The sequence below is a fragment of the Solanum verrucosum genome, unplaced genomic scaffold, assembly GCF_900185275.1.
Source record: "Solanum verrucosum unplaced genomic scaffold, falcon-dt-bn FXZP01000147.1, whole genome shotgun sequence".
NCBI lineage: Eukaryota > Viridiplantae > Streptophyta > Magnoliopsida > Solanales > Solanaceae > Solanum > Solanum verrucosum.
Window position 1 is genome coordinate 1,208,917 of NW_026020343.1, and position 19,219 is coordinate 1,228,135.

The window sequence follows — 19,219 nt, forward strand, 5'->3', positions numbered from 1 at the left end:
ACATGGACTAATGGAACAAATCACTCATTTCAATAAGATAATAAGATAGTATATATTCAAAAGACCTCTATATAAATATATGATCCAATTAACATTACAAATTAATAATTTTTTAAAATTACAAATATATATTTTATTGTGTTTTCTTTCTTATTAAAATTTAAAACTAGTTAATTCTCATCGCTAACTTTTCTTATTGCATCTAAAAATTTTGGTATTTCCATGATTGTAAATTTTTTTGAGTGCATATGAAATGATTTCTTTTGTATTCACATAATGTTTCACGTATTTGATCTATCATTGTTGATTTTGTGACACTTTTAAATGATAGGTCATTTTTGGATATGGTTTCAAGAAATTTTATGTGTTCTTATATAGTTTAATCTCTCACTATCATACATTGATAGTTTATAGTAAATATATAGTGAATAATATTTGATTATTCAAAACAATGAACATTATGTATAATGAATTTATTTTTATAATAAATCATTGAATTCTTCAATTTATTTTACAATGAATCATATACATACATTGTATTTTATGTATCATGAATGTATTTTTTTCAAATGAATTCAATAAATATGATACATTGTTTTGATATTCATATTTACCTTATGTATTATAAATTATTATTTTTATATGAATTCAATAAATATGATAGATAAATTATTTAGATACAATAATTTTGATATAATCAACATTACCTTTTATCGAATCTCAAAAGACTCTTTAAACTAATAAATATTAATTTATCCATAAAATAATACATCTACAAATTAATAATATTTTGTTGTCTCACCTAAATTAATTTAGTGAGGTTTTACTGTAGTATTATTTTAAGAAAAAAATTTATTTGTAGGTATTCAAGGAAATCTATCTAAGGAAAATAAATTGAAAATAGCTATATGTAACACCTCAAAAATTTCTGAGTTAAGACTCGAACCATTCTTAATTTGTGAACAAGATTGTACCTCATGATTCTTAAAATGCCATATGTGTAAAGGTCAATTATTTAGTGTGTAATGAATTTGGATATGAATTAATGTCACTTGAATCCCCTAGCACAAAGTTGAGTTTAAAGCTTCCATACCGATTATGTTTTGATGTAACATTCTATTTGGGTCAACTTCAAATGACCATACCTCTTAGAATTTAACCTAGGAAATTAAAGGTAATATAATCTTCTTTCCAATTCCACCAATTTCAGAACAATCCCAGTTTCAAGTAAAAAGGTATGATGATACAGTGCAGTGACGAATTAGCCGATCGAAAAACATTAAAAATGGTCATTTTTGTCTTTTTACGTCTAAGAAATCCCTAAAAAATTTCTTGACTAATTAAAGGCCCAAACCAATAAGATTTTCGTCTTTTAATCCAACATTATCTTCTCTCAAACCCTACGACAAAACCCTAAATAATAATCAAAGTTGAAGACTTCCATTCAAGGTTCTGTCAATCTTTTCCAAGATTCTTCTTAAATGTAAGTCCTTCTCCACGAATTTAATTCTTTCCAACTCAAATTCCTCAATACAATTATGAATCACTAATAGAAATTATAATTCTTGACCATAGAGATTTCAGGAAACTAATTAATGAATTTCAAGAAAAGTTTTCATGATTGTTCTCATTCAAGCTAGGGTTTCAAGGCTTCTAAACAAGTTGTTTTTTCAAGATTCTTCAAGAACCTTTCTTTTTTAGGTATGTAAGGCTATCATAGTGTTGGATTAGTTCATCCTCATGCCCTACATCTACTTTCAAATCAGTAAAAGACTAATCTATGATTCTATCCCTAGATTTGTGTATTCTTGATGTGAGTTAATTTTAAGTTCTTGAGTTTATGATTCTTTTTGAAATTATATTACTAATTATTAAATTGACATGTATTATGTGTTAAGATTCTTGAGTTGATTGGTTCATGTCAATATTTCAGCATGAACCCTATAAATTGAGTATTCTTGAGATGAGTAGTATCGTTGAGTTCTTTAGTTCTGAGTATTGTGTTTTGTATATTATTATTGAGATCCTTGAGTTTATTCATTTGTGTATATATTTCACCATGAACCTGTCACAACCTGAACGTGGCCGGCATTTAACAACCATTGTTGATCGCCAAGAATCCCTCATCATGGCTGACTAAAAGCGGAAGACTTACTCAAGCATACAAAAGCTTAAAACTGAATCAAATTCAAATACTCAACTTTCAATTAATCTGAAAAATGCTCAATAGATAACTCAGTGTTTGTAAAAATAACTCAAAGAAGATACATACCGAAAACTATTTAACTTTGTCTATCTATGAAGCCTCTACTATTACAAAAGGATATCGGGACAAGACCCACGACATTTCAAACTACTAAATGTAAGATAAAGGTGAAGTCATTCGGAATGTAAAAAGGCTCATCAAATCTTACTGGAACTGCAAGTGGTCTCAACGAAGCTTCTTTTGAGGACCATGAATACATGTATCTACATCATGAAATGATGCAGGCCAAATGGCATCAGTACATGAAATGCATGAACATGTAAGGAGAATTTTAAAGCATAAACATAAGCTTGAACTAAAATAGAAGGAAACATACTTACCTCTTCTAAAACTTACTCAACTAAAGGAATACTCAAGAATACTGAAATGTACTAAAACTTACTCAACTCAAAAGTACTCAAGGATAAGATATTCAACTCGGTGGAAAGGACTCATCTCAAAAATAAGGTACTCAGCTCAGTGAAATATAACTCAACTCAACTCAATGAAAATAAGGCTCAACTCAATGATAAGATACTCAAATCTTTGAAACATAGTTCAACTCAACTCAGAGAAAATAGGGCTCAACTCAACAATAAGATACTTAACTCTGTGAGACATAGTTCAACTGAACTTAGAGAAATGGGGTTCAACTCAAAAATAAGATATTCAACTCTAGATACTCAACTCTGGATATTCAACTCAAGATAAAACAACAATAAAAGATGAAATATATTGAAAGATTTTAAAACACAATATAACAACCCAATGTACTGAATGATACAATAATAAATAAATCTGTTTATAAAAATACAAAAATAACTTTGTGTGAGATTCTCTAACTAACAACCATCACCATGAGCTATGTGATGATACAATCCCGCCCACGCTGCCAAAACTGTCCCATACTTTACCAGGGTATAAGACCTACTCACTAACTGGATCAACTAGTCTATACTAAAAAGCATTAAGAAATTATCTAAGAAGTATGACCATTTCTACCCATGTTGGCTACAAGGTTTATGGGGGTTGTGAGTTGTCTGAACTCTCCCCCATATCGGTGCTCAATACTACTCCAAAAATATACTAGCTCATATGTTTAAAAACATAACTCTTTCTCTGGTTTGAGATTATTACTCAAAAATCTCTCTTAAAAGAGATGGTACTCAAAACTTGCTCAAAAGATCTTTTAGAAATCCCAGTTTCCTCGTCTTTTAAATGTGAAAACATTTACTCTTTGGAATACTTAGTTCCCATATATTCATTTGGAAAAAAATTAACTCAACTCTACCCTTTCTCAAACTCAACTGCTCAACATTTAAAACAAGTTAAGAAATATTTGTAAAAGACTTCTCAAAATAGGGTTTACGTCGAATTATGAACGTGAACGACTCAATTCAAGGTTTTCAATAACCATACATAGAACTCGATACTCAAAACTCAAGAACTCTAATGATAGTACTCATTTCAAGAATACTCAACTCCGAGGGTTCATGCGGAATTATGGGCATGAACAACTCAACTCAAGGACTTCATGATACTACTCATCTCAAGAATTCTCAACTCATAAGTTTCATGCGGAATTATGGGCATGAACAACTCAACTCAAAGACTTCATGGGTAACATGTAATAGTCCCAAGATTAGGAATATAATCTCAAAAGTTAAGGAACTCAATACTCAAGACTTAGAACTTGAAGATACTACTCCTCTCAAAGATACTCTACTTATGGAGTTCATGCGGAATTTATGGGCATGAACGACTCGACTCAAGGGTCTACCTAAAAATATGTAACTCGTGTATACAACTCTTCTCATTCTAATACTTCCTTCCTTAAAACATAGCTCAAATCTATAGTTTGTCTGAAAGGATTCACAATTGAACTGAAAGACTTTCTTGAACTCTACTCTTAACTCTCTCTTGAATTTGAATTATGGATTCAAGGGTTATGATTCAAGATATAGGGATCTGATGATGCTACTGTAGACTCATGAATACATTCTCCTCATTCTCATAGTTACTTGCTCCAGTCTTGAAACAAGATATCTGAAATTGTCGAAGACTTCTCAAAAGACTCAAAGGGACCTTCTCAAAATGTTCGAAAGAAATCTCAAGACGTAACTCTTAACACTAACTCGTGCAGAAGGGTTAGGGGTGCAAAAATAGGGCGATTAAGATATCATTCGATGAGTCACTGAGTGCATTTAGTAATCTCGTGCTTCTTCCCAAAAATTACAGCATCCACAACAAATAAAGCATGATAATAAGGGCGAGATGGGGCATTTAGGGGATCCGCGGAGTGGTTCGGTGAGCTCGTCAAAGCTCACCAAATGACACAACGTACCTACTTTTGACCCAACTTATCGAAATCGACCCTACAAACCCCAAAACACAGTAAAGCATAAATAGGACAAATTTGACCAATAGTTAAATTCTTCGAATATCACACCCATCACACATTAACTCAACTAGACACATCGGAGAAAAATATTTTGAAAGTTTAAGGAAGATTATTGAATAGCAATTGAAAATTAATCAATTTTATCCAATCAGAGAGGTTCAAAATTTTTTAACAATATCAAAGAGTTTGCAAATGAGTACAATGCTGACAAAATAATTACGGGTATTGAGAAGCTAACCTTTTGTACTGATTAAAATGCTATTGAAAGCTATGCGGCAATGCAATCCAAATCCATGCACAAATCAATAAACCAAAATACTCCAAAAGTGCAAGAAATACAAAACTAGAGTGTAGGTGTGAGTTTGGGAATGTGAAAATGTGATGGAAAGAGAATGAAGTTAGAGGTTTTTAAAACTTTGTCTGAAAGACCATCTAGTTTTTGTCCATTTGGCGACGTTAGTCGCACTCGCCGAACCACTTGGCTAAGTGTCAAGCGATCTTTTATCCCCCCTTTCTTCAACATCTTCAATTTTTTGGGGGCAAATTAGGTGGTCTGCATCGAGATTGGCGATGCGCCGAGCTGGTTTTTGAGTTCGCGCGTTTTACAGGTGCTACAATACTCTTGCATTAAGCCAAACAACGAATTCAGCTGGGATCGCCGACCCGTTTGGTGCCACGCTGAATGGATTTTCTCTCTTGAAGTCACACTCGACTACTTGATCTGCTTCAACTGGCTTGCCACCCACTCCCTCAGTCATTCTTAGAGAACCTTCATACACAAATAATAAACAAAGAAACAAAAAAACAAAAAGTAAAATTAGTAAAATCTACACTAAAAAGAACAAAAACTCTAGAAAACTACATCTTTACGTGAAACCACTCCCCGACAGCGACAACATTTTGAGGCCTATCGTGACCAACGACACTAACCTACGATACAAGTGTCTAAAATCTTCGATAATATAGTAACCCAACTAAAGGTTGGGGTCGTCTCCCAAGGGAGTAATTTTGAGGATTGATAAAAAAATAAAATTTAGCTCTATCTAGTCATAGCTAAATACATTAATGAACAAAAGCATAGTTAATTAAAGGGGTTGACACAAAAGTGTGAAATATCAAATGGGGGTTTTGTCACAGGTAGTAAAAATAGCGAAAATAACAAGAAAATCAAGTATGGAGAAAAGTTCTTGGGGTGTGACCGCAATACAAGTTGAGATAAGTCGTTAGGTACATGCTTTCGATACGAAATTTGCAAGATAATATTGACTAGGCTAAGCTTTAGATGGAAATAAGTTCCCTCTCGGGATACTTACCCCGTTTCAAATGGGTTCCTCTCGGACACCCATTTTGCCGCATGAAGGGCAGCCTACGCCTTACCCCACTCAATCTCTCGAGTTGAGTGTTAGGATATGGCACTAGGGCTCACCCTCTCGGGTTGACCTCATGTCGGCCCACTCCTTAGGCCATCAGTCTAGCAGTCTTGGTTTCGCGACCTCTCTCTCGAGCAAGCCGAAAACACATGGGTGGTTTTCTATTTGCAACTAGAAACCCATTAAATTAAACCACAACCACTAGGTGAAATCACTATTAAAATACATCTAACCTATCAGCAAACAAGAACCAACAATAATATCAACACATATTTGCTAAATCACACCCTAAGAATGGAGTTTTTAGCCACACATCAAGAAATAACAAAATACACCTAAAATGATATTAAAATCAAATGGGTATAAGGAATTAAACCTTGATTTATGCAAAGGAAGAAGAATGGAGAAGACCCACTTGAGAGAAAATATCAAAAAAGTACTATTCTATTATGAAAATTATAATAAGAATTCGACTATACTAAAATTAATAAAGATTTTAGCATTTATAAACTTTAGAAATTAGTGCTAGCGGATCACTCGACGAGGTTAGTCGAAGCCGCCGAATAACTCGGTGACTTACCCTTCTTCTGTCTCATCGCCGTTTGTGCTTGCCTTCAGCATCTTCACATTCTGGACCATTGGGCTGCTTCGCGGAACTATTCAGCGAAGCGCCGACTACTCCTTTCATCGCCATTTTGATCCTTCTCCTTCAGGGTTTCGCTTACTAGAACAAAGGGCGTAGTGTGTCCCTTCAGCGAATCGCCAAGTGTGCTTGGCGATGCTCACGCTTCAGCTTCTTCATTCTTTTCAGCCTTTTTGTTCCTTTTGCACCTAAGTGTCCATACTTCCACTAAATCTTCAAATACCTTAAACTTAATAGTTTTCATCAGATATTGAGACAAAATAAGCATTTGAGGACACTATTTCTATCAAAATAAAGCCCTAAATGAGTCCAACTTGTGGACTCATCCATAAATTAGGATTTTAAAATGGAACCTAATCAGTTGAGACCCCTAAAACCTTACCAAAAAATGAATTACATCTGAATGGGGAAGGAAAAGACCAAAATACACCTCACTATTTTTGGGTAACTTTCCCTAACTGGACAACCTGACTTCAAAAGGGCATATCTCAATCATCCAAACTCAAAACTTAGCAAATTCGGTGGCATTGGAAAGATAATTCAAAGACCTTTCATTTGATATATTTTGGGCCACCTAACTCATCCTCTACTAAAACTCATTGTCTTTGAAGTTGACCAAATACGTAAAGGAACTTTGGAATGACTTGAATGAATTCCCTTTAGTTCTTTTTGGAACATAATGTTCTATATCTAGTGACCTTAGCACTCAAGAAATTTTAAATTCCTCAGTAAAAATCTACTCAGAACAAAGGATGGTTCGAGTCTTAGTTAAAAAAAAACTATTGGGTGTTATTGAAACCTATTTTCAGTTATAAATTTTAAGAATCTTTTAAAACCAACATTTGTATTTTTAGTTGAGTGTTTGAGGAAGTAAAGAGGAATTTGAAAAAGAGTATAAGATAACTAAGCATTTCCCAAATGTTTCATTTTTAGTGGAACCACTTAGTTGAGGTGTCCTATATCACGGCATAATATAGGACAGTTCTGGCTGTGTGGGTCAGATGCTTTATAATCACGTAGCTCATAGTGATGGTTGTCGGTTAGAGCATCTCCAAATAGAGTTGAAAGTAAATTTTTATTATATCACTTAATATGTTGAGTTTCGAGATGAGTAAGAATTTTTGTAAAGTTTTAATGATTTAACTTCTTTATTTCTTTACATTATGTTGAGTATATATCTACATTTATCGCAGTTGTTTCATTCAGTTATTTATTTTTCATCTATATTGCATACTCGTACATTCAATGTACTTATGTCATTCGACCTGCATCTCTTGATGATGTAGATACATGTTTTTAAGATCCTCAACAACAGTCTTTTAAGATCATTTCATCCAGTCATCATGTCTCGAGTGAGGTCTCCTTGCTTCTGGAGGACTCCAGTTTTATGAGTTGTTAGTACTAGTAGCATTTTGTGTTGTCGTAGGTCTTGTCCCGATACTCGTCTATATATGGAAGAGGCTTCATAGATCGACAGGTTTGGAGTGTTATTTAGGTTTCAGATGTTTTATTTCAACTTTTGTTTCATACTCTGTATATTCAACGATGTTTTGAGATTCAGTGAGCTATTTTTAAACGTTTTTTTCAATTTGAAGCTTATGTATGCTTGAGTTACTCTTCCGCCTGTAGTCATTCAGGATGAGGGTTCACTTGGGGACCGATATTGGTTCTCGAGTACCGCCCACGTTAAGAGTGTAGGCTAGGGTCGTCACACTATGATTATGCTATATTGTGTGTAGATATGTCTATGTACATTCCGTAACAAAACTCTACCCCATTTTAAAGCATTATGAAGTCATTCTTAGCAAACTATTTTGACCCATTTTTTATACTTCAAAGCTTTTTAAGGAAAAGTTTTCAAACACTCATTTGAAATCTATGGTCAAACATATCTTTAAAATATTTACTTTCTAAAATTTTGATTCAAAATATATTAAAAACTTTCTGGCTCAAATTTAAGCACTATTAAGCCCTTCTCAACAAACTGTTCAGACCTGTTCTTGATACTTGAGAACTTTTTAGAGATTTTTTTTCAAAATCTATTGTCAAACATATCTTTGAAAGTATTTCCCTTTTGAAAATGTGATTCAAATAACATATGAACTTCTATCAAAATTTTACGAATCCTTAGTCCCTATATAATCCTTCATTTTCCTACAATGAACTACTTCTACTTCCTTTTCCCCATTATGACATATTGCACAAGAAATAAAAAAACAAACGCTTGGTTACAATGACCACTAATAGTAATCACAAATAGAAAATCACCTATGCTTGGTGAGGAAAAAGCATTGATTTTTGATGCATCCCATATGAAAAGTGAGTCCAACATTCTCATGCAATATATATGCCCGGATGACGAGAAGCATTGTGTTATAGCACAAGTACTTCATGTTCCCCTTATTGACTTAAGCGGTTTCTTTTCTGGTGACCCTTCAGAGGCCTAACAAGAATCTAGGTTTGTTGGTGAAGTGTGCATGAGTCATTGTTTCTTTCTTGTACATTTTATTTTTCTTTTGTCTAAGACTACTGAATTCAAAAGTATTTCTTTACTTTTTTAAATTTCATTTCAAATATAAATCAGAAGAACAAATTAAAACAAAAGGAGTATATATTTTTCTATTTTTCGATTATGTAAAAGAATTAACCTTTTCCCTTTAATTACACTGGAATGTTTATTAAGATTATTGCTATTCCAAGAGCACACTTTCTCTTAAGACCATGGAACTCTTAGGGATGAACCATGGTGTATAGAAGAGCCACTTTAAAGAGTTTTCGAAGATAATGAATCCATAACAAGATTCAACTACTATCACCAGTGCCATAAACTAGAGTTAGCCTTCGGAGCAAGGCCTTACTATGATGCAACACCATTAATCATTCTCAATTGAGATTTTTTTAGTGGACTTCAAGTTTTTGTGGACAACGAATGGTACTCCATTCGTCCAAATTTTAATGCTTTTGTTGTTAACATAGGAGTCACATTTATTGTATGCATATTTACAAACTAGAACTATATAATAAGCTAATGTATTGTGTATTACACACAAATAATATAAACAGAATCAATTAGACAAATAATAAATTTTTAGGTGAAAAATCTTATAAAATCTTTCCACATGATGCACAATGATATACATAATGAATTCTTAGACGTACAAGAATAATATACCATATTTGGTGTTTGGCCTTTTGCAAGCGCTATCAAATAGTAGATACAAAAGTTGCTTGTTTAGAGAAGTGGTTAACAACAAGACTCCTACAAAATCACTTTCAATTTTTCCTTGTCCAAACAAAGATAAGGTGGTGACTCCACAAACTGAATTGGTTGACTACTACAACCCTCGACTATAATCTAACTTCACATTGCCTACTCTCATTGAGTTTATTAAAAAGGATCACAAAGCGGATAAGAACACTCTTCAAGCTTTATCGATGTTGTTTCAAGACAATAATGTAGAAGCTTAAGAGCTATACATATGAGGTTCAAGATTAACGGCTTTGTAATCTTTTGTATATATGTTGAATCTTTGATTTAGAACTACAAATATTCTTGTTGCAATAATTTGATTAAGTCAGAGACCTAGTATTTAGGAGTTGATTTCTATTTTAGTTTGATTTTTAGGCTGTAAATACATGTCTTATGTTAGTCAATAATAAAGTTCTTTAGTGCAATAAATATTTTATCCTTCAACTTCTCTTTCATTGTTATTTCTCTGCATTTCTTTTCTTTCAAAACTGATAGGTGGGATCTAGAGCTATTTTTCTGAAGGGACCTTTGAGTGAAGACATAGATTTCAAAAATAGTATTTCAAGAATGACTCATACTGTTTTTGATAATGGAAATTCCAATTATGTGTTGTGATAATGGAAACTTACTTGGATGCCGTTGATCTTAACGAAGGAAGCCACATAAGAGGATTATGAAATTAATCCGCTACAAAATTATCGATGAAGTTCATAGCTAACTTATAGTTTTTGGTGTGTCTTAGGAGGAGCATTTTTAATAGTGAGACCTTTCTAGAATCGATTGTGGTCATCTAAACCACATTGATTGCCCCAAAGAGTTGAATAGGATCCAGAACACTTGCTCCATTTGAAAGAGAAAAGTTGTTATTATATGCCATTTTAAATTGAGAATTCATGCATTCCTTTGTAACTTCACTACAACTAGGCAATAGGCCCAGTAACTTCATTTTTGTGGGATCTTTCTACATCATTTAATTTTGGCAAAACTCAAGAAAGTTCATCAGAACATCAAAATTAAAAATCGTTCTCAATCATAGAACAATGGTCTTTTAGTTTTTCTAGTTAGTAAGTTATATATTTTTTCTTGCTTTTTCAAAGCTAAATATAACTAAGTACTCATGTTTCATGTGTTTGAATTAATGATATACGACATATTTGATTTTTATTGATAATTGATGTAGATTTTGAATACCTTTTTAATTGTAACTATCTTATTTGTTCTTGATATAATTACTAATCTTTATTATTCAGTTTGCTATACTATGTGCACTGGATTGTTTGCATGTCCTTGTACTGTTAATAAAGCATAATTATTATGTGATATAAGTTCTAAATTTCTTGTCTTAATATCCAGACTTGTGTGCTTTCTATGTGAATACACCAATATGCATATATATGTTTGTAACCACATAATTTTAGGTAAGCACATGCATGTAGATCGTTATAATGGTGTAGTATATGATAACAACGTATAACTCACTCTTATTCCAAATAATTTCAAAAAATTTCTTGTCATATTTCTCTAAGTAAATATTGAACTCCAAAAAAATGCTCTTAAATTTTACCCAAATTTTGTAACGACCCGAGAGCACCTCCTAGTTGTTACCGGTGTATTCGACCTCTCGGAGGTCTTATACAAGCCCTTAGCATTTGTCATAGCATTTATCATAGAAAAATAGTGGAAAATTTAGAACTTTTTCATAATATAACACAAGAAATAAAAGTCACCTCATTAAACCTTTAATACAAAAATTGGAGTACTACGTCTCAAGGTAGCCATCTTAAAACATGACTACAACACAAGAGTGACACAACCCTTACAATACAAAAGAAACTACTATCTAGTACATAAAACTTAAGGAAACTCTTTAACATAAAGGTCCTTGAATCATTAAGGACACACCCGAACTTCGGAATAGTAAGCCAAGCTCATCACTTCTAGGAAAGTCCCTTTAGTCACCATCACCTACACTTGGAGTAAAAAGATGAACAAGAATGATGTTAGTACAAGAATGCACTAAGTATGATAGCCATGCAAAACATGTTCTTCAAAGGACATTTAGTTGGAAACTATGCATCATGCCTTTTTAGAGAAACTTCAAGAACATTTAGTGCATAGGCACAATATAAACCACATACATCATCGTACACACGGAAACCATTCATAATAGCACATAGAGCCACTTAAAACATTTTAGGCACATTCAATGCAAACAATACCTTACCTTCCTCTTTATCTTAACTCCTTTCCTCAAGCAACCCTTAGGGAATACTTGGTGCAATGTATTGCTTTAAGGTTACCAAAGGTGAACTTACACATAAACTTCATCAATCCAACCACATATACTCATAGAGTCATAAGCACACCATAATACATAGTCTTCACATAGGAACCATCACCTACGACAACCCCCAAGTCACACTAGTGCAATGTGCATGTAGCATCCCATAATACTACTCACACCAAGTGTTCCTAGGAAGCCACCATAGACTAGGCACATTGTATTTAACATGTCATAACATCTTCATTTAACATTAGACATAAGACCAACATACTTCAAAACATCATATAAGGACTCATTCCTTTAATACATTATTAGTCATAACCCATTTAGTTCATATCATAGGTAAACCACCCTCACAACCCCTTCACAAGCTCACTTGTGCAATGTACACAAGGAGTCCCATACCCCCACATATACTAAGCAAACCCATTAAGAAGTCATAAGTGTAATTCACATGCATAAACATACTTCATGTCTTGACATAGTTAAAGTAAACGTTAACATGCTTTCATATTAACATACATAGACCATAGTTTTCATTACATAAATAGCCTAATCATAACCTCCCTTATAGTCCACCTGTGCAATGCATAAGTAAGGCCGATAGTCCTACCTACACTAAGTAACTCTTCAAGAAATCATGACTAGAGTTCATATTGTTATCTTAGTTCATTTCTTAACTTTCGGGAGACATTGCCTTAACCGACATAGACTATGTGAGCTACATGGAATCCGGTGTTCTACTCCCACACGGAAAAGAGAGGGTACTACTTGCCAAAGTAGGACCTACATACATAATAGCTATCTAGTGGATCCACTAAGTTAATACCTACGGGGGCACATAGTTATGGAACAAGGAGATTGCTACTAGAAAACCTTAACCTACTAAGCTTGGAAGTTTCCATCTCATGAGACAACGTCTATGTTGGGAACCCGGACTTGCTAATCGTGAAGGTTGTTTTGTGGGAAGCCGGACTTGCTAAACGTGATGCCCCCACTCTCATTTTTCATGTTCACTCGTTGCTAAGCTCCAACTCCCTTTCTAAATATCTTTAAGCCTTTATTTAATATTAGTTCATAAAATAGGATTTAGGGACTTAATCCCTCATATCATATAGCTCAAAGGTTTCTAAGATGAGAATGACCTTTAATCATAGAACCTACATTATGTGAGAATGACCTTTCACATAATCATACCATATTCATAACATAGTCTAGTTTAGAGTACAATTTAGGAGACCTTTCAGGAGACTCACTTTCACTAGATTATCATAAACCTTATTCAGTCATTCATGTGTGTGTACATATGTCAGAGAGCCTTCCACATAAACACCTTTACACAACACATATTAATACCTTGCTAATCATACACTTTGCATGCATAATAAGATGTAAGGTTGCATATAAGAGTTAACCTTTCAATAGACGCCATAACATAATATATTCATAGCTATACATGTAGAGTGTTTGTGTGTGCATATTAGTCCTCATACTGACATAATAGCAACAACATTGATATTGAGTGCAGTTCCCTTCAAGGGATCACCACACATTCACAATGTCCCCAAATCATGAACAATTCACATATAAAGCCTTTAGGGATTCTAGACCACACACCCACACTTCATCATAGGATACAAGGACACATTCAACATTGAATAGGTACTCCTAACATGTATATGATCAAACATTCATATAGGGGTCATATATGTATGGGTCATTCCACAATAGTACCTACCATAATCAATCATGTAGACCACACCATATCCCTAACATTATCATTCACATTATACTCTTCATCATCAACACACTTCAAACATCTTGCTAGCATTGCATATTTCATACATAACCTTCATAGCATAACTTCATAAACATATGCATCATAATCATCAATTCATTTCACATCTATTATCTTCAAGGACACGATCTCAACATACATAGATAGACAAGAAGTGAACAGCTCCACCATAAGTGGATCAAACCACACAACATAAACTATCATACTATAGACTAGAAGTTAGGTCAACATACCAATTCTCCAAGCCATGATCACCATGGATCAATCCTCAACATTTCATAATCAATTGACATAGGTAGCAATAGGAATCAACATTGTAATTCAATATCATAAACATAGTCTAAGTACAATTCCATAAACAAAGGGATCAACCCATAACTTTGTGCATAAGGCCATAATCCTCAACTCATCAGTATACCAACAATTCTATATGAATAAGTATAGATAATCATAAGAAACATCAATACAATCTAATCTAAACATAATTTCTCAAATACAGATCATATTCACAAAGACCCACATCATAGGCCAATTTTGAGAATTTGGGGATCATGGGTTCTTCAAGAATTCCTTTGAAAATGGTCTTAAAAACAATAATTCCACATTAATTCATCAATAGAATGATTTAGAAAATCGTTTGACAAGGAACACATGTTTAGATTGAATATTGTGAATTTTGGTCTTTGAATCACTTTTGAAAATCTTTGATAGAACTCCTTGAATGATTGGTTATTCAAGAATCAAGACTCACCATACATTTATTATCGAAGACCCATGAAATTGAAGAAGAAATCAGTTGAAAACCCATCTTCTAGCTTGAGCTTCATCAAGGTCTTCAATGGATTTTTGAGAGAACCTATTTTGAGAGGGAAGGGTCAATTTGAAGAATGGGCTATAATTTTTTTAGGTTTTGGGGTTTTAACCAACTTAAAATACCCTAGAATAGGTAGAATAACCATTTATAATAATTCCCCAAAGAACCCAAACTGCCCCTCACTTAGTTGGACCTTTTTAAACAAGTCGAACTTGAGTTTTATTTTCGCAGATTTCATCGGGAAACAAGTTTGCGACGTGGCGGTGTTCGCACAAATTTTCTTGGAATTAAATTCGAGACAGTAGAGTCTGCGACATGTCCTTGACGTGGACCAAACATCTGGTCCTTGGTGGAGCTAGTCCGCGACGCGGACATGCTCCCTCCAAGCACAACTTCAAGCTGCCTTGGCAACTTGCTTGGCCAAAGTTGGGGTCCTCCTCGGGGACCCTTAGGGTGGCCCCCGGGGAGTTATATCCGAATGTTTTGACCCTAAAAACATTTATTAACACACTAGGGTCACCTCAACTGATTTTAGACTCCAAACAACACATAGAAACATGAACACCATACTAGAACACACCAACACGTAAAAGACTAGTTTTCGAACGTCTTGGTCATCTCTGACGTTTGACTTCCAAACTCTTTTAAACTTACTAAAAAGGCTATTCTTCAATTCTTTGACAAGTTATTAATGCATAAAACCCATGTGAGGCTCTACTTTATCCTACTTCATTTTGAGGGTGGTTAAAATATCCCAAACTTAGGAACATTCGTCCTCGAATGACACTTAAAACACTTCTGACGACTCAATGACCCAACTAGCAGCTCACAATACACAACACACAACATCAACATAAGAGCACACATCAAGGAGGAACATCAACTCCACATAAAAGGCTCACAACAACTTTGTGGAATTCAAGAAAGTAGCAACACCTCTACCAACTCCTTATGCATCAACTTTATTATTTCCCATTACATTGGAGGAACTTCCTTCTATAAATCATCACTATGCTTAAAACTCTTTACTTCTCAGAAGTATAAGAGGAACTACCTTATCCATATTCAATGAGCATCAACTTATATATTAAGCAATCAATAAGACATTTCTTTAACAAGACAACATCAAGCATTCTCATTACAACTCTCATGAAGTCAACATCACACAACATCTATGGGAGTAATTTCAACCATGAGAAATAAAGTTTGTGAAAACTCAAAATACAACTTAAGCATAAATTTTCACAAAAATATGCACATACAAGGAAATCATGTCATAATCATCATTCTCATTTCAAACACCAAAGAAACACAACATGCAACTATCTCATTAAAGCAGGTTATGCAACTTTATCATAAGAAATCATTTAAGCATGCACTTCAAATCAACTCATGCAACACAAGCAAGTATAAACTTTATTCACCGACTCATAATGCATCATTCACATAGGCCTTTCTCATGTTCATAGGAGGAACTACCTTCTCCTAATCGTGACATGATATTTACCCCTTGTTATATCATCATAGGTTCCATTATGCAATGGCTTTCAAGTGCACACATAGACATGATCAACATTTCCACTCATGAGGCAATTAAGCAATTCATACTAGTTGCACCCTAACATGAGGATTATAGATCATCTACTAGTCTTATCATTTAATCATCATACTATCAAGAACATACATGGCATTGCCATGTTTAGTTATGTTCAAGGAGGGACTACCTTCTCCTAGTCACAACATACACACATGGCATCATAAAACTCATAAGCAAACATTACACAAAGGTCAATTCTTTTAAGGAAAAATTCTAACTTCTAACCTAAGCATGCTCATACTCTTTTCCTCATGAAGTCAAGAGTGCATTCTCCATATAAAAATGCATATTGACATGAGAAACATGAATTTTATTACTAAAATTCCATTTTTATGTAGTAAGAATCCTTCAAAACAATCATAACATAGTGTCTTCTAGGACATGCATAACATACGGAGATCATGCAACTCATAATAATATGCAAGACTCCAAAACATGAACAAGGTACTAGGAACTCTTTGGTCTCAAGCTTGAATTAGTATAGAAGGAAAAGATAAGGATATGAACAAGCTTACTACTCACTCACAATCCCCACTTAGGGTAAACCCATCTAAGAGCACATTAAAGTAACCAAGAGAACTATCGCTTACCAATTAAGCACAATGTCCCCCTCTTGGGATCAAGTTATGCAAAATCCTTTATTCATCACCTCCTTCATCTCTAAGGTAGGAACCATTCTCCACTAAGTATTCACTATACTCCCTTAGGTGAGGATTTCAAGAATCCAAAAAAAAATGAGTATCTATACCACTCCGTTTCATATCTATCACCCAAAGTGGTTCTCAACTTGGAGAACTCAAGGATGTTCAATGTAGAAATATTAAGGGTACTCAAAACCTTACCATCTAGGAACATTATCCCCCACTTGGGGTGAGCTTAACCAACTCTCTATCCCATCATACCCTTATCATCACATTTGGTGTAACTTTCCGCTTAACCATGCCTAGGTATTATCTAAACACCCTCTTTGAATGACCATACTTAAGATCACCCTTGCAAGACAACTATCCGCTTTAGAGTTGGTCAACATCTATTCTCTTGTCCTTCCTATGAACTAAGGGGTACATGCAACTCTCCAACTTAACCTTAGAGCACAACACTATCCCAAATCATGGAACAAAGCCCCTTTTTCCACACTTAGGGCAAGCCTACACAAGAACTCTAATTCACACAAGGACAACCATGAAGCATCACTCATAAAAAATAGGCAACTTTCAACTCACACTAGTTACCACATTCCTTCAAAACTCCTCAAATGTACACCATGACTTTCTACTATCATTACCCATCACCATAAAACAACTCATCATCCTAAAAAGGATTTCATTCTTACCATAACGACTCTTATCATACGAAAACTACACCACCATACAACATTTTCAATGTAATGCTTCCAACCTCATAGGTCACACATAGCCATGATTGGCATCACAATACGATTTCCAAATCTACCTTCATGTATATACTCATATAGTCACCACATCATAATAAGCATTAAAACTCACCATTTCTTCCCTCGATCCTTGCAACATCACCCCTTCCAAGTAATCACATCTAGAAGACCACCGGACAAGGGAAGATAAGAGAGAGAGATCATATGGAGTTAAGCTCTACGTAATGACACAAGAATGATGAAAAAAGTGAAACCTCTATCGTCCTTATAGCCTCTCGCTCATAGATGTGTCGCGACTCACACCGATGAAAAAGACTCTACTAGACGTGGCTCATGAGACGTTGAATCCTCAGACCATTTTCATAACCTTATGCTCTGATACCAAGTTTGTAACGACCCGAGAGCACCCCCTTGTCGTTATCGGCGTATTCGACCTCTCGGAGGTCATATACAAGCCCTTAGCATTCGTCATAACATTTATCCTAGAAATATAGCGAAAAATTTAAAACTTTTTTCATAATACAACACAAGAGGGACACAGCCCTTACAATACAAAAGAAACTACTAAACTTAAGGAAACTCTTTAACATAAAGGTCCTTGAATCTTTAAGGACACACCCAAACTTGGGAATAGTAAGCCAAGCTCATCACTTCTATGAAAGGCCCTTTAGTCACCATCACCTACACTTGGTGTAAAAAGATGAAAAAAATGGTGTTAGTACAAGAATGCACTAAGTATGATAACCATGCAAAGCATGCTCTTCAAAGGACATTTAGTTGGAAACTATGCATCATGCCTTTGTAGAGAGACTTCAAGAACATTTAGTGCATAGGCATATTATAAACCACATTCATCATCATACACACAGAAACCATTCAAAATAGCACATAGAGCCTCTTATAACATTTTAGGCACATTCAATGCATACAATACATTACCTTCCTCTTTATCTTAACTCCTTTCCTCAAGTAACCCTTAGAGAATACTTGGTGCAATGTGTTTCCTTAAGGGTACCAAAGGTGAACTTACATATAGCCTTCATCAATCCAACCACATATACCCATACAGTCAAAAGCCCACCATAAGACACAGTTTTCGCATAGGAACCATCACCTAAGACAACCCCCAAGTTACACTAGTGCAATGTGCATGTAGCATCTCATAATACTACTCACACCAAGTGTTACTAGGAAGCCACCATAGACTAGGCACATTGTATTCAACAAGTCATAACATCTTTATTTAACATTAGACATAAGACCAACATACTTCATAACATCATATAAGGACTCATTCCTTTACTACATCATTAGTCATAGCCCATTTAGTTCATATCATAGGTAAACCACCCTCACAACCCCTTCCCAAGCTCACTTGTGCAATGTACACATGGAGTCCCATACCCCCACATATACTAATCAAA

At 34.4% G+C, this 19,219-nt stretch overlaps 1 pseudogene; it reads left to right on the forward strand.

Moving 5' to 3' along the window:
- The first annotated feature begins 9,338 nt into the window (after positions 1-9,338).
- On the forward strand, positions 9,339-10,127 carry LOC125837441 (gibberellin 20 oxidase 1-like; annotated as a pseudogene).
- Positions 10,128-19,219: the final 9,092 nt, after the last annotated feature.